Genomic DNA, 14,954 nt, shown 5'->3' with positions numbered 1-14,954 from the left:
TGTTTTTGAGGTCTTTATGACTTCTCCCTTGAATATATTACCCTTTCATTGTTAACAATGCCTTGAAGAAAAGCAGCCGAGGAGCGAATTGGAGAAAAGAGGCAATTTCTCTTTTATGTCAAAAGAATGATAGCTTTTGTTAAGCAGTATTTTTTTATATTTAAAAAAATGTCTGTGTTTCTTGCCAATACACAGCAGCATCAGTGAATCTCTCCTTTGTCTTGTGCTGGTAGCAGGCAGCTGTGTCTTGGGACTTCTGTGTGATCTGTCTGATTGTTCTTTTATTATCCCTAATGAAATAAATTCGGAGGAGGACAATGTTCTCCAACATAGCCCTGGAATTTCCTTGCAGACCGCTGATGCATGCAGATCTGGTCTCCATACATAGTGTCTCTGTTCCTAGCACCACTGCCTGCCCCAGTTCTAGATTGTGTTGTTCTTTAAATAACTGTTCATATTTTCTTCCTGGATTCTGAATGGTAACACTTCAGTTCACAGGGTTACAACTGACACTAAAAAATGCACAATGCATTGCTCATTAGCTTTTCGTCTTGTTTATAAAATCTGTACATGTAAAACCAACCTTTATATTAATAATCATTCATGCAGTTGACCATCCAGTTACAAGTGGGCTAAGGATACTCTGTTAATACTCTTCAGACATATACACAGGCTGTATAACTCATCTACAGCTTTTCCCCTTTAAATTTAACTTGTTCATTATCAAGCAGTTTGGCTGCTTTTGTCCAGACTGGTTTACATTCATTTCCATTTATCCTGCTGGATCATTTACTGGAGGGGTCTGAGTCCTTGTTCACTAACAGCAGCGTCTGAACCCGCAACCTTCTAGTTTTGACCCCGGACCCCTCGCTGGTCCTCCACGCTGCGGGCTACATTTATAGACGTGTAACGGGTGTTCCTCACTGCTCACTCACAAGTGGGTGGTCCTGGATAACTAGGAAGTGGCAGAGGTGCTGAAGGAATCATCAGGTTTCTATATCAGTCCATTGAAATCCAATGGATGGGCTGTAGCACGCTGTCGTTATATTCGCTTTGTGTTTTTAAGCCACACAGCAGCGCTGCCGAGACATTGATTGATTAAGAGGTGTGAAATCCTCTGCATCGATATAATCTGAGGTCTGCTTGTGCCATCACCCAGCTCCTGTCCTGTAGTTTAAGGGCGATGTGAATTGTGCTGGACCGGACTCTAGAAACCTGACTTCACTGGGCTGTTCTTGGATTCTAATGAGGAGGATGAGTGGGGATGATCTAGTGATCGTTAAGCAGAGGGTCTGAAAGCTGCTTTCTGGTGAAACTCGGGGTCTTCACTAATCACAGCTCCTTAGCAGCTACAGTCACCACCACCAAAGTAACATCAAGTCAGCCCAGCTGACGCTCATGAGCTTGGAAACAGCCCTCGCTGTTTGTTCATTTCTTATTCATAACAAGCTGGTTAATGAATGAATGTCTTTCGGTTCTGCTTTACTTTATATGCATAAAGACAGAATCCATGAAAGAGGAAAAAAGTGTTCTTGTTCATTTGCTCCTTCTTGCCGATGCGCTGCCTGTGCCCTGCTCTTTCTGAAATCTTGCGAACAGGAGGCAAAAAATGCATCTTAGTGGAATATAATGCTAATTTAAAAACTTCAAAGTCAGGGATGAAAGTTGCTAGTTTTAGAACATAAAAAGCCCTCATTTCCTATTCACACCAAAAAGGGACCTAAATTGGGGATTACCACATTTCAGAGCAAAAACCTCGATGAACCTGTCAGCAGAGCACAAGTAAAGAGAGGCCGGAGTGGCATGAAATAATCTCGATAACTCCTCAAACTTTTTTAAAGAAAGATAGGGCACTAGCCGGAACATGCTCCGTGCGGTGCCGGATTTCCCATGAGGCACTGCAGGCACAGAGCTTAGGGCCTGCGAAGGAGGGAAACACGAGTGAGTAATGAAAAGCGAGCTGAAACAACCTGCTTGCGATCGACTCTAGGTGCTCCAAATCAATAATTGTACTCTATCTAGCGGCTGTTCTAGAAATGTGAAGTATCGAAGTGAGCTATGATGTTTGTGTGTGTTGGCCGCGCACATATGATGTATTTGTGACGCTCATCAGAGTATAACAATGAAACAGGTAAACAGGTGGCTCCACAGCCAAAGCTTTGTGTCTCTTCTCTTTTCCTTGCAGCGTGGAATCAACCTTTACCTTGTGAAGCTACTTTGTGAATAGTGCTGTGGGGTCAGCGAGGAAAATTATTGAACTTGTGTCAGAAGAAAAGAACCTGACCCCCTTTTGACCCCCTGACATCTTCACATCTTCCAAGAGCTGCAGGACTGAGCTCATCCTTGTCTTCTAGCACTGCAGGTGGGACGGAGCGATTCACCACAAAAGCAGATACTCATAAAAAATGAATGAAAGGATTCAGAAAGAATCCTTAGGCCACGTGCAGAGATACTGCAAGACAGACCCGGCCATGGAGAAGAATGCTTACTCTGTATAGAACTTATTCCTCATTTTTAGTGCGTAACAATGCTTCATTCTCATTATTTCACACCAAAAATACTGCAATAAAGAAGAAATGAATCAAAAAGAAATCTTGAAGAGAAGGGGAGTATACCAAGACATAAGCCGATACAACAAGACAATGAGACAGCATTTTGATGTTCAAAATTTAGAGCTCCAGGCAGTTAAACTCTTAGAAATGAATCCGAACTTGTGTGGCAAGTGTCTAGACCTGAGTGTCCCTAGGGGCAGCACTGCAGCGTCAGCGATGTTAACAAGCGCTCAGTGGCAACTTGTAAAAGCCACAGACACTACCTTCAGGCATCAATGTGTTCTCCTAATTCTGTAAAAACCGGTCACTTCCACATTAGAGCTGTGAGAACTAATAGCTTCCAGCTTGGCAAGTATCAGTCTACACGAACTTGAACGTTTGTTTAAATTGTCTAATGAACTTACTGGTCACGGTCTGTTAAGAGGAGTGCCTTAAGAGATCTGTCGATAGATACCTGAAGAAAATAACACTTTCTAGCGTACAATCCATTAGCTGTCTTTCACAAAAGAGCAAGTGAAAAGGATTGGTTCATTTTCTTTCAGATTTTGTGCCAGGAAGAATTCATGGGCAGAGATAATCACTTCTACTGCAAACTGTTGCACTTGAGGTTTGGGCATTATTTCCAGGACAGTATTAAAATCGTATTATCTAGCTCCTGCAGACACCTGTTCTCCTAAGCAGGATATTTCCTGTTCTGTGGAGGATGCAATGCTGTTTAGAGTGTCTCTAAATAATTGATGGGAAGCGGTTTCAAAGCGCTTGGAGCGGGTCATTCAAAAATTGACGACATGACATATCTACAGGTTTTAAGACGAGAGATGAGTCTATCTAAAATCCAATATAGAAAAAATACAATAAAGGGATCCCATAAAAACTGCATGTCTCAGTATACAGAGCGAGGAGGCATTAGCTCCTGAAATAGCTTAAGCAGTATGAAGAGTTTACTTATACCTATAACCTGTTTAACTTATAGCCTGTCTGAATTATTATGGAATTCATAGACTGATGCAGGAAGCCTTGGTCAATCCCAGACCTGGGGTGTTCTCCCCGTGTTTACAGGAGTTTCCTCCAGGTGCTCTGATTTCCTCTTGCAGTCCAAAGACACACTGGCAGGCTAATTGGCCATTAGCCAATTGTGTGTGCTCTGCGATGGACTGGCGCCCTGTCCAGGGCGTACCCTGCCTTGCACCTGTTGCATGCTGGGACAGGCTCCGGCTGCCCCGTGACCCCGAATTGGATAAAGCAGTTGGAACATAGATGGATGAATAAAGTGGGGCTCCTGTAACACAGGTGACGTGCGTGCATGCTGTGGCTACACCTCAGTTGTGCTACTGTAGCAGCACTTTCTGATCCGTGAGAGAACTGTTTTGAATGGAGCGTCCTGGCAGGGACTCGGGGCTCTCTGGCCAGTGAGCAGACCCTGGAGCCATGGGCTCTTTTAAATGGTTCCGGCTCACTTACTGGTCTGCAATAGGCACAGCCAGGCCTTGTGAGATAGTGCCTCTCTCTGCACAGCCCTTCAACTGTGGAGGGCAAATGACTGGAATTCAGATATGTTCGATTTTGGTAATAAAGGATGGACTTAAGAATCCCATTGCACAGCAGCCCCATGCATTTCTGATTTCACAGCAAATTCTTATTGGGAGGTGATGAAAGGAGACGAAAAGTATTACAATTGCAATACACACCTCTGAAGCATAGCCCCACCCCCCACCCACCCAGCTGATGCTCAGCAGCCCCCCTGCTTCACCGGGTGAATTGAAGCGACCAGATTGTGCAAGGCGAGAGTGGAATTTAACCGGGACGCCAGGGTTAACACACCTACACTTTTCTGGTTTGGAAATCCTCGTACAGACAGAAAAGCGCCACCTACTGGTCAGCCAACACTACTCGCAGCAGTGATCTGGTTTTTCCTCAGAGGTCTCCTGTCCAAATACTGACCAGGCCCAGCCTTGCTTGGCTCCTGACATGTGACGAAAGCAGAATATAATATAATCAGAATATAATGGAGGCGTTGCTGCACCCAATTTAGAAGCATATGTAAATATTTGCATTTTTTCACAATGTTTCTAATCTAATCTCTCAGAAAGGAAATAAATTCTAGATCTGCTTTTCTCTTTGCTCTCTTGGAGCCTCCAAAACTCTTCATAAATACTTAATTACTGAGGTCCTTTCATTAGCAGGCAACCTTGGTTACAGCATGCCTTGATTTTACATGCAATTGACTCAAAACCTCAGAGATCTTCCTCCTGCTCTTATATGGAAGTCAGATATCTTGTTTTTTCTTTTTAGATAAAACCTATTGATCCAGTCAGTTAGATTTATATTCTTTTATATCACTAAAACTTGAAAAGAATTTCCAAGGCTAGTAAATCGTTCGATTCAGAACACCAAAAGCGGCTAAGTACATCATCATAGAAAATGCAAGCATGAGCATTTAATTTTTTGTGAAGGGAATTTAATTTAGAGTGCATATTTTACATCCTAAAAGTGATCTGACTCAAGAATTTCAATTATCTACCTCAGCCCTTGTTAAAATAGATTTTGAGATGTAAAGATCAATGATTTTTTTTATTCAGGCTCCATGTATTCATTCAATGCAATATACAGTTTCCTCCAACTGATGACTTTTTTCTATTTTCTCAATATTTTATGTTTCAAAACAGGTTGCATTTATGCATGAAGACCTGGAGTCCCAGCTCGTTTGAGGCGGACCTACAGCTGCGCAGGCTGCAGAGCCCAGACTGTAGGATCCAACCCAAGTTTGCAAAAAGACCTGCTTCACAGCCTGGGGAAATACATCCTATAGAGAGGTCAGGACTCAGTCTTTCTCTATGAAACTGTGGCACCACGTCCTCCGAGAGTGATCGGCTTCTCAATTTCCTTGCCATAGTGAGTGAGTCATTTCTGCAACACTTCTGGAAAGTAACCCTGTCCCTCTACACGCATGGGGCACAGGTAGGATCTTCGGATTTCATTAAATGAAGGAACAGTTTGCTTGTCCCAGATTTCCAGCTTCTCTGCCATGGGTATGTACACAATTCATTCCTCGGAATGTGCATTAGTAAAACGAAACTCAGAAACAGTGATAACAAGCCACTACACTCCGAACAGAGAAGAAAAAGGGCTTAGATGGAATTTATTTATTAATCAGATAAGATGCACAGTGTGTGCAAATGACATTTTTTTTACCCTGGGATTTCAAAAAGACCTTCAGCTTCAGGTACATTCTGCAGTCCACAGAACAAAATTACTTCAAGGCTTTGCACATTTTTGCTGCATAATGCCATCTTATTATGAGATAGAAATTCATCTCAATGTGGGTTCTTATCGCATTATAGGTGTCTCAGAGGGAGATGATAGTAAATCCTATATTCCAGATTTGTGACGGAAAACAATGTAAATGAGAGAATAAAGACCACAGGCGGCAGCAGGCGCTGCCCCCAGGCGGGGTGACTGAGAAGGCGGCGGCTCCAGCCCGCGGTATTGGATGTGGAGCTGAATCAGTCATTTCAACAAATATTAGATTTCTGGCGCTCAGAAGCGTCTGCGAAAATGAGCGGAATGTAGCCCTGGGCGACGTGCAGAACCCTCCGCTGGATGCAGATCCGCCGAGGTCCTCCTCGGAGCAGAGCAGGAGAGGGCTCTCTGGTGCGTGTGAGGCAGCGGGAGCACGGACACCCGGATTCGGGGGCCTGTGGAAAATGCAAGCACGGGGTGGAGTTAGGAGGGCGGAGGTGGGTGAATTCAATGAAAGCCAGAGAATCCAGTTCTGGCTTTAAAGAAAAGGCCTGTTATTTTCTTGGCAAATATCTCTGACAGGTCCGGGAGAGAGCGCGTCTCCAACTCGGGAGGCTCGTTAACCGCCCGGACAGGACGTGGTGCCGCGGATCTGCAGCAGTTGAAAGGGGGCTTCGCCGTCCCCCCTCCTCAGACGTGTGGCTGTGAAAAGGCTGCCGGTTTCTCCTCTGGGTGTCTGCTGCTCATCGCCCTGCACTCAGACTCCAGCTCGGGAGGCTCTGGATTAGTGAGGCTGCTCTAAATTATTTAGCCGTTTTGCCTTGCTAGAATCGCCGAGAACCTTTCTTTCCTCCTCTGCTGCTTTTTTAGGGTGGAAGGGAGGGTAAGAAAGAATAGCAGGAGACAGCCTGACCTCAGAACTGGACGCAGCTGATCTCTGGGGCGGCACTGTTGGTCCTCCAGGCAGCTGGTGTCCTGTTGCAGGGAGGACCGAACATGGTATTTATTTTTCTATTCTGTTCTTTTTCAACTGTAAAACAAATCCCTGTGAGTGGAATCCAGTGTCCCCTCCCCCCTTTCCCCTTCACTTGTTCTCCATAAGTGTGTCACGATATGAAAACGAGGAGACCCCAGGGGGAACCAGGCAATGAGAAAATGTGTTTTTATTCTTATGTGCTAACCCCCCCAGCAACCACCACCCCTGCCTCCTCGCCAGAGCTCCAGGGGAGGAGAGGGACAGAGGTGCCGCAGGGAGGCAGAGGAGAGACCCGGGCGAGGAAGAGTGTACGCTGTGTGATCGGCCGTCATCTGAGCCCTATTGTTCTCGTGGCCTTTTCATCCAAGCGTTCCTCCTGTTCCTCCTCATCCCCTCAGAGTCCCTGTGTGTCTCTCGCGCGCTCTCACACACACACTCAGAAGTGCTGGGGTTGAAATGACGTGGCGGACAGAGTCAGATTCAACAGACAGGCGAGCTCTCACCTCGCCCTCGTCCACTCTCTCTCTTCCTCCCTCATTTTCCCGCTCCTCCCTCCTCTCTGCCTCCCTCTATCCCTTACCCTTCCCTGTCCGTCAGTCCCTGTGGGAGGGAACGGTATGGACTGGGCAGCAGCGAGACGAGCCTGTCCTGCCCAGCCTCTGCTGACCCAATCAGCTCCACTCACAGGGCTCCATTACAGTGCTGCCAACGCACAGCCGCAGACAACAATGATCTGCAGCAGCAACAGGTAATCAGCACCAGCAGCGTAGGAGAAATAAAACATCCAAAACTGTACCCTCAGCTCGCTGGCTGCCCCCCCCCGCCTCTGCGCCTGCAGCATAGCTGTACCCACTGAGGACACTGGCAGGGCCAGGCGCAGCCTCCCACCCAGCACATGGCCTCGCTTCGGCACCGCAGACGCCAGGCCGAGGCGTGGATTTAAGAGCGCGCAGGGGCCTGGGCCGGCGAGGGGTCTGTCATTGCAGCCACAGGGGAACGTGCGTAGATGCAGCGGAGGGGTTCTGTCAGATGGGGCTCGGGGCCAGCCCGCGGTCTGCAGTGACCTCACACAGGCGCGCAGGTGGGATGAATCAACCACACTGAATCACCGGGCGGGTGGCGTCATCGCACCAGGAGGGACGCTCCATGGGGCGGGATTGCTTCCCCTTGGATTCTCCTGCTGTGGAGCCCAGGTGTCTGCCGCCTGCGTCAGGAGTCCAGCCAAGCGAACGGGTGCTGCAAATCCATCGAGCACTTAACCGGCGTATCCAGCACACGCACCAAAGCCTTCCTGCTTAGATAGGAATTTTGTAAAAACACAACGATCCCCGCCTCTGCCCGTATATCAGGAGAGGAAGGGTCTTTGTGTTAAAACAAAGCCTGTTTTTATCAGAGTGCTTTAGCTGGAGCAGCTCCCTATCCAGAGCCTTACTCACCCCCGGCTGGCGAGAGTGAGAACGAGTGTTTCATTTCCTGCTCTCCCTCTGTCCTGTGTCGGAGCCTGCCTGCGTGTCAGCCGTGATGGATGAGGAGCGATCTCTGGCCTGGCGCGCGGGCCGGCATCCGCCAGTCATCCGCCAGGCTCACCTTTTAATCCGCCGACTTTCCCCGGCCAGAGCGGGCTCGCACCTACAGAACAAGGCAGCAGGTGATGCCAGAGCCCCCCGGATCAAGCTGGCTGTAACTTCCAAAAAAAGGGATTAACATCGCTAAAGTTTCCAATCTCCCTGCAGGAGCTCAGACGGCAAAGGCCTTTAGTGCAGCAGCTAATTTCCTGTAAAGAATAAACCCATTTTTACAGTGTAGCCCACCGGGAAATCACTGGGAATGATGCAGTGTTTCAGCACCTCTCATCAGCAAACAAGTTCCCTCTGCTGACCTTTACATCATTAAAATGGGTTTAAACCTTGCAGAAAATGTGCTCACTGTAACTGTATCTGCCTGTGAATCCTATTACAAACATAATGGGAAATGTCTTTATGAGCCATATGAAATAACCCACTTCATGCTACACAATGAGCACCCCTCACCTTTGGTAGAATTTGTTTTGTGTGCATGTTTGGGATTTTTTTCACTCCGTAAGTTTTTTTTTTAATTAATTGCACAACATGGAAAACCATATGGCGCAAAAGACGGCCACACAGTTCTTCGGGAAGCAACATTCATTAACCTCAGGTTTGTGGAGATGAAGCCCTTCCGAGCAGCAGTGGGATAAAAATCCTCATTAAAATCCTGCCCACGTAGGCAATTTGGTTTTAATTTATCAATTATCCTGAAAATAAGAGAGTCTCTGCTGGTGAGGAGATGCTAATTAGCTAAAAAAGAAATACATTTAATATTCACTTAGAGTGTCGAAATCTAACTCGGCTGTTCATAAATGATGCATCAGAAATACAGAAGATTTCTCATTCAAGGCTTTTGTTTCCCTTGTTGAGGGTGGAAAGCAATTACTGTGTGATGAACCAGTGATCTTCCGCTCGGTCTCTCTGATCGCGTTGTCTGAGGGACGGGAACGAGCTGGACAGCACCAGCACCCTGGATCTCCGGCTGGCCCGGGCAGGGTGATTGCTGTGGACATGAGACGGTTGTGCAGCTGTAGGAGCTCAGTCTGGCTGCCTTAGAGTGGCTGGAGGCGGAAAGCGGAGCTTAGTCTGAGGCCACAGACCTGCATTCTGGGGGCTGCTTGTTTAAATAAATCAAGCCCCATTCCTCCTCGTGCCCACAGCAGACTTAGCCTGGCGAGGCTGCGGGCTCACAGGTGCGCTGGCGAGATACGAGGCTGCAGTTCTGCTCTGCCTCGAGCCCTCGATACCTCTGCTGCCTCAGGCCCAGGAATCCTGACTCCTCCTGCACCCAGCTGCACAGACCCAGAAACCCCGGCCAGCACTTCTCCAGCAAACCTGACTTGTTTCAGCAAGTGACTGCTTCGCTTCTTACAGTATCAGACATTTTTCCAAAGTCTACAAGATCTGCACACTTTTTCCCATGGCTTTCCTGTGCTCTACAATAGATCCATTCAAAACGATCACAGTCCCTTGGAAAGAAAGGGATATTTGTGGTTACAAACCTCTGCAACTTACAAGAGACCAAAATAGGGCATTCTGGATTCGATCTCCCCCCTGCAATACAAGTCTGTCTATTTAAAACACACTGTGAGCCAATGTCTGAAAGACACTCCACAGTTTTGATTAAGGATCATGCACCCATTCAGCAGTGCCTTAATAAAGGCTCAGAGTAAGCAGCTCTCCCCCACGATCTGAGGATCTCCAGCTGGGGAAGAATAAACCTGTCCAGGGCGGTCTGGTGTGCTTCCGCTTCTCGTGTCGGCAACAGGGAAGGTTGACTACACCTTACTGATGACGACAATACCTATTGTGTGTTAAAAAATATCTTAAAACAACAAAAGCATTGAAATGAAACAAAATCCCTCCTTAATGGAATCTTCATTATGGGTATAATTATGGTACATAATTTGCACAGGATAATAGACTTATTTTCTGCGAATCTGGCTCCTGCCCTGCAGTTGCTATCTCTGAGTGGTGCTTGGAAGTACTTGTCATTATGGAAATTAGACTCTGCTGTGTTTGGGAAGACAGTTGTGTTTCTTCAGATTTGGCATGTAGCCTCGTTCAGACAGCAGCTCTCTTCCAGAACGTATGGATTTCTGCAACCTGACAGAAACATTTCCAGTGAACATATTCGTAGACACAGGTATCATCTCCAACGGTGTTACTCTAGAATGTATCCTGTCTTATTAATGGTTTCTTCAGCTGCAATTGCTTGACAATGATATTGTTTGTGAGTTTATTCAGCACTCATGTCCCTGGTGTTGGTAACTCAATTCACAGGTGTGCCGTCTAACAACCTAATCAAGTACATTTCTGTTTGTAGTCACAGGGGGTAGCATGTTCAGAAGTGACCTTAAATAAAATATTAAGATCCTGATGCTGCCATTGTTTAATAAACTACAGTCCCCAGACCCGTCTGCCTGCGTCTTCAATATGATTCTTACCTCTTGCCAGAGCCTGAACTGGAGAGCGCTGTGCTGTGCTGTGAAATGGGACCGTGTCTCCAGGGAGTGAGCAGGGCAGGAGAGTGGAGCTGTGGTCAGGGCTCAGGACTGCCGACTGCAGGGCTGGGAGTTCCTATCCCAGGTGAGCCCCTGTTATTGCTCTTCACACCACCCAGCTGAGATCAATGGGTCTCCACACTGTCACTGTCAATGACTATTAGTTCTCAATTGGAAAAATAAAGGAATATTGTATGAGATGGAAAATCCACACGGTGTGTGCATTAGGATGAGAGAGGTCAGTTTCTGTAAATGCAGCAGGAAAACGAATTTAGTAGTGATGCCAGGAGCCCGGCCTTGGCAGTGGGCACAAAGGATTAACCTTGTGGTCAAGGGTGGACACAGCTGCCATGGAAACCACTGGAGTTATTGCCTCAGTGACCACTGTTGCACAGGTCCAAGTGCCAAAACCCAAATACTGCTTCATGCCCTCGATGAGTAGTCACCTGGAAAGGCTTTACATTTCAAAATACATTGAAGAGCAGCGTCCCCTTGAGCCCTTTAACATAAACAGAACGGATTTCTTGAAGAAGAGATGAATCCTGACTATTGAGAGCTCCATGAACCCCTGCTGGGAACGAGGCAGCGTGGCTGTGGTGCCATGCAAGACGTTAGCTAAAAGCAAGCTTGTGTGGGCTCAATGTCAGTGCAGATGTCTGTAAATAGCGAGGAATGAAGCAGAAGAGATTGAGAAACGCTGAATCCAATCCCGGTGGTGGAATGTTTTTACTTGAATAGAAACAGCAAATAAAATAGAACGTGAATGTAGCACAGCCAAACTCTTCGGGAACATCCACAGGCTGTGGGTGTCCAACAGAAGAAACGGAAATGGCACAGGGGCTTCAATCCATGGGGTTCTGTGGGTCGTTTGCGTTATACAGGCTGTGTGTGGAGTCCCGGGAGGGACACTGGGGGTTCGTATTGTCAGGAACAGGAGCAGTGTAGCGGCGAGTGGCCAAGGCTGCCACACGTCTCTAACTTCACTAACTCAGCACTCGTTCCATCTGCCGGACTGGTTGCACCTGCAGGGCATGTGACTATCCGGCAGCAGGAAACACGAGACCGGGATCCATCAGAAAAAGGCTCAAGCACACCTCCTGTCTGTCTGATGTGTGAGCTCGGATCAGTGCTTTGCCCTTTAGATAAATCAGCGCCCTGAGCTTTAGGGACGGGCTGGTCTCCTAAATAAAGGCCGGCGCTCGGGACGGCTTCTGCAGGTCCATCTAGGCTGCAGGGATACAACTGCCTCTCTCCCAGCCCTCCCAGGCTGGATAACAAGCCCCAGGGAGTAGTGTGCAGAATCAAGAGCAAGGGATCAGCCCTTTCCCCCTTCCTTTCCATCTCTGTGCGAGTGTCTCCCTCCCCTGGTGACGGTTCATTTATACCTTATTACATCAATTTGTTCAGGATCAATAGGCAGCTATAATCAAACCAGCCATGAGATAATTAAACGCCGGGCTGTCTGAAAGCAAGCAGTGCTCTCACAGATGCCTGGGAATCTCGGGGACAGGAAGTGGAAATCGATACCCAGCCAGTGGACGTTCAGCATCTCTTTCCCAGCTCCCTGAGGGCAGGTGGTCATCATATAAAAGAGATGAAATCGTGAAGGAGCTGCAGGTTCTTATTGACTTCCCTGACTTTTTAAAAAAGGCTTTCTCTGCTGCACATTCACAGGACACTTCAGAAAGCCCACAACAGCACAGTTTTCCCATTTTTCCTGGCCTCACTTAAGGAGGACAACTGCCTTGTGCACACCAGGCGAACGCTTCTTGAAATATTCAGTGGGTCTGAGCAGAAGAGAGGGTGGTGTGCGGGTTTATGAAGCATGTTTCTCATGACAATAGCCTTCTCCTGCCGCTGCCCCTTCCTTACAAGGCTTTTGTTTCTAATCTACAGAGCCTTGTGCAGCTGCCTTCAATGTTTTGACTGCTGGCTGGCCGCAGACAGAAACGCTTGGGGCTTTTCGCTTGGAAGTCGAATCCACAGCTCCAGGGGGACCCAGCAAGACAGCGGTCTTATTAAGGCAGAGGTCAAGGACTGTGAAGGTCGTCTAATATTGTACCAGCAATAAGACAGTGTCTACCTCCAACACACAAAGCCCTTGCTCCCTGGCCAGCTCAGGTCACTTAATATTGTCGTGTCTAGCTGGGAGATTAGGCTCTGTAGACCAGACAGCCGGAGAGTCAGACACACCTCTCTTCCGGGCGGATCATTTTTTTGTCTGTAATGTCCAAAGCAAAGTGTCTGTGTTTGAATGTCTCAGTCAGATTTATTTCATTATTACTTTGCTATAAGCAGAAGCCAGAACTACATAGAAGTGCTTTTAAAACTGACAGCAGAATACCACTTCTGTACACAAAGGGTTGTGGGAGTATGGAACAAGCTACCTAGTCATGTTGCTGAAGCCGGTACTCTGGCTTCTTTCAAGAAATGGCTGCATGAGATTCTTGTAACAATTAACTACTAATTACCAAGTGGGCTGCCAAAAGGTGTCCTCTCATTTTAACCTTTCTTATGTTCTCATATTGCCTTTGCCTAGCTGTTTGATGAAAGCAAACACTACCAGTCCAGAGTCCCAAGACTGTCTTTGTAGCACAGGACTCGAGGCAAGTTATGCTGAATCTGGTTTCTTTGAAATTTTGGATAACCTTTATGTAAAAATGTAAGCACCAAATTGTTGGCAGTATCTTCCCTACAGCTGATGTCTGTTTTGCTTCTCCGAGGGTTCATGTCCACATACAATGATCATTCATTAAAATCAATAATGTATCGATTTCCCTCCTGTACCTGTTTTGATTTTCCTTCGGATGAACTCCAAAAAAGCAAAGGCCAATCTAGTTGACTCCTTTCATTTTCAAATTAAAAAGAAATCGCACAGACCTGCATGCATAAATAAATGTAAACAAAATCATGAAATCTGTCTTTCATCCTGCTCCTGTCTAAGAGATTTTTGGTAGACTGAAGTGCCATCACTCTGTTTTCGTGCCTGCAGGTTTATTCTGTTTTTTGCACAATCTTGTTTGGAGGACGGTCCCGGCCAGAGAAAGCCATCATTCCAGGCTCAGCTGATTTTGGAGAGGAGGAGCCCCAACTGAAGGAGAGGAAATAAATAAATCAATAATTTTCTCCTTTAAGAAGGATTTCGACGGGGTATAAAAACATCCATGCATAATTCAAGCCTTGGCAAACTTCCCTGAGATGAGTAAACAAAAGCTATTTAGTATCTGTTTCTTATTGCATTGGGTTTTTAAATTATAGGTGTGATGTTCATTTAAATTGAAAGTTCCCGCTGTGTTAGGCAGGGGCAGGTCAATGTTGTCACAGTGAGCTGCAATGACAGTGACCCTGCTTTCTGCTGTTCCAGACCTTGTTATCTTCTTCTTTCTCAGCCCTCTTTTCACGCAATATTCTCCTTCATCTGAACAGAGCCTTAATTAAGCTCAGGTGCAGCTCTCTTTTAGAAGAACTGTAAATCCTCTTAGAAGTTAGTTAAAAGGAATCTGCATAACTGTGCGCTGCTGTTCATCTTCCTGGGCTTAGAGACAAGTCCTTAAGGACATTTTTAAAAATATACAGTAAGTGTTCTTCCAGAGCAGTTAAAGACACTCTACAAACCTTCTGCTCAACAAACAGCCCACATCTGGTCTGATTAAAGGCGTGATTTGATTCCTGTGAGTCCAAACCTGGGCTGCCTTCACTCCACATAAACCTTTCTGTAGAGCAGTACAGCCCATTAGAGCCACAGACACTGAAATAGTGCAGCTGTCTAGTTTTCCTAACCTACTTTCATACTGCATAAAAATGCATTATGTATGGCTGTCTGCATCAGGCCCTGCATGTTGCCTTAGCCCAGGCGTCCAAATATATGACTGGGTGGGTTTGTGCCTGCTCCACTTTGTGCTCAGTGCTTTGTCACAGTTGTATCATTCTACGCCAGCACTGCTCATCTTAAAATAACTGTTCTCCGCATCTCCTGGACAACATTTGAAACGTCATGCACGACTTTAGCGACTCACCAGGGATGCTTTAATTCTAAGTACATTCCACAGAAGGTGATTAGTAAAGCGAAGTCTATGTTCTTGGATACAGATTGTTCTCTGCATGGAGGATGGTTCAG

The 14,954-nt window shown here is 46.7% G+C and overlaps 1 long non-coding RNA gene across 1 annotated transcript; it reads left to right on the top strand.

Moving 5' to 3' along the window:
- The first annotated feature begins 2,192 nt into the window (after nucleotides 1-2,192).
- On the top strand, nucleotides 2,193-13,568 carry LOC107079599 (uncharacterized). Its single transcript, XR_001480547.2, has 5 exons — nucleotides 2,193-2,362; nucleotides 5,219-5,581; nucleotides 6,375-6,791; nucleotides 6,982-10,922; nucleotides 12,734-13,568. It is a non-coding gene; the product is annotated as an uncharacterized lncRNA (long non-coding RNA).
- Nucleotides 13,569-14,954: the final 1,386 nt, after the last annotated feature.

Source organism: Lepisosteus oculatus, chromosome 16 (assembly GCF_040954835.1).
Source record: "Lepisosteus oculatus isolate fLepOcu1 chromosome 16, fLepOcu1.hap2, whole genome shotgun sequence".
Classification (NCBI taxonomy): Eukaryota; Metazoa; Chordata; class Actinopteri; order Semionotiformes; family Lepisosteidae; genus Lepisosteus; species Lepisosteus oculatus.
This window is presented reverse-complemented; position numbering and strand designations above follow the sequence as displayed.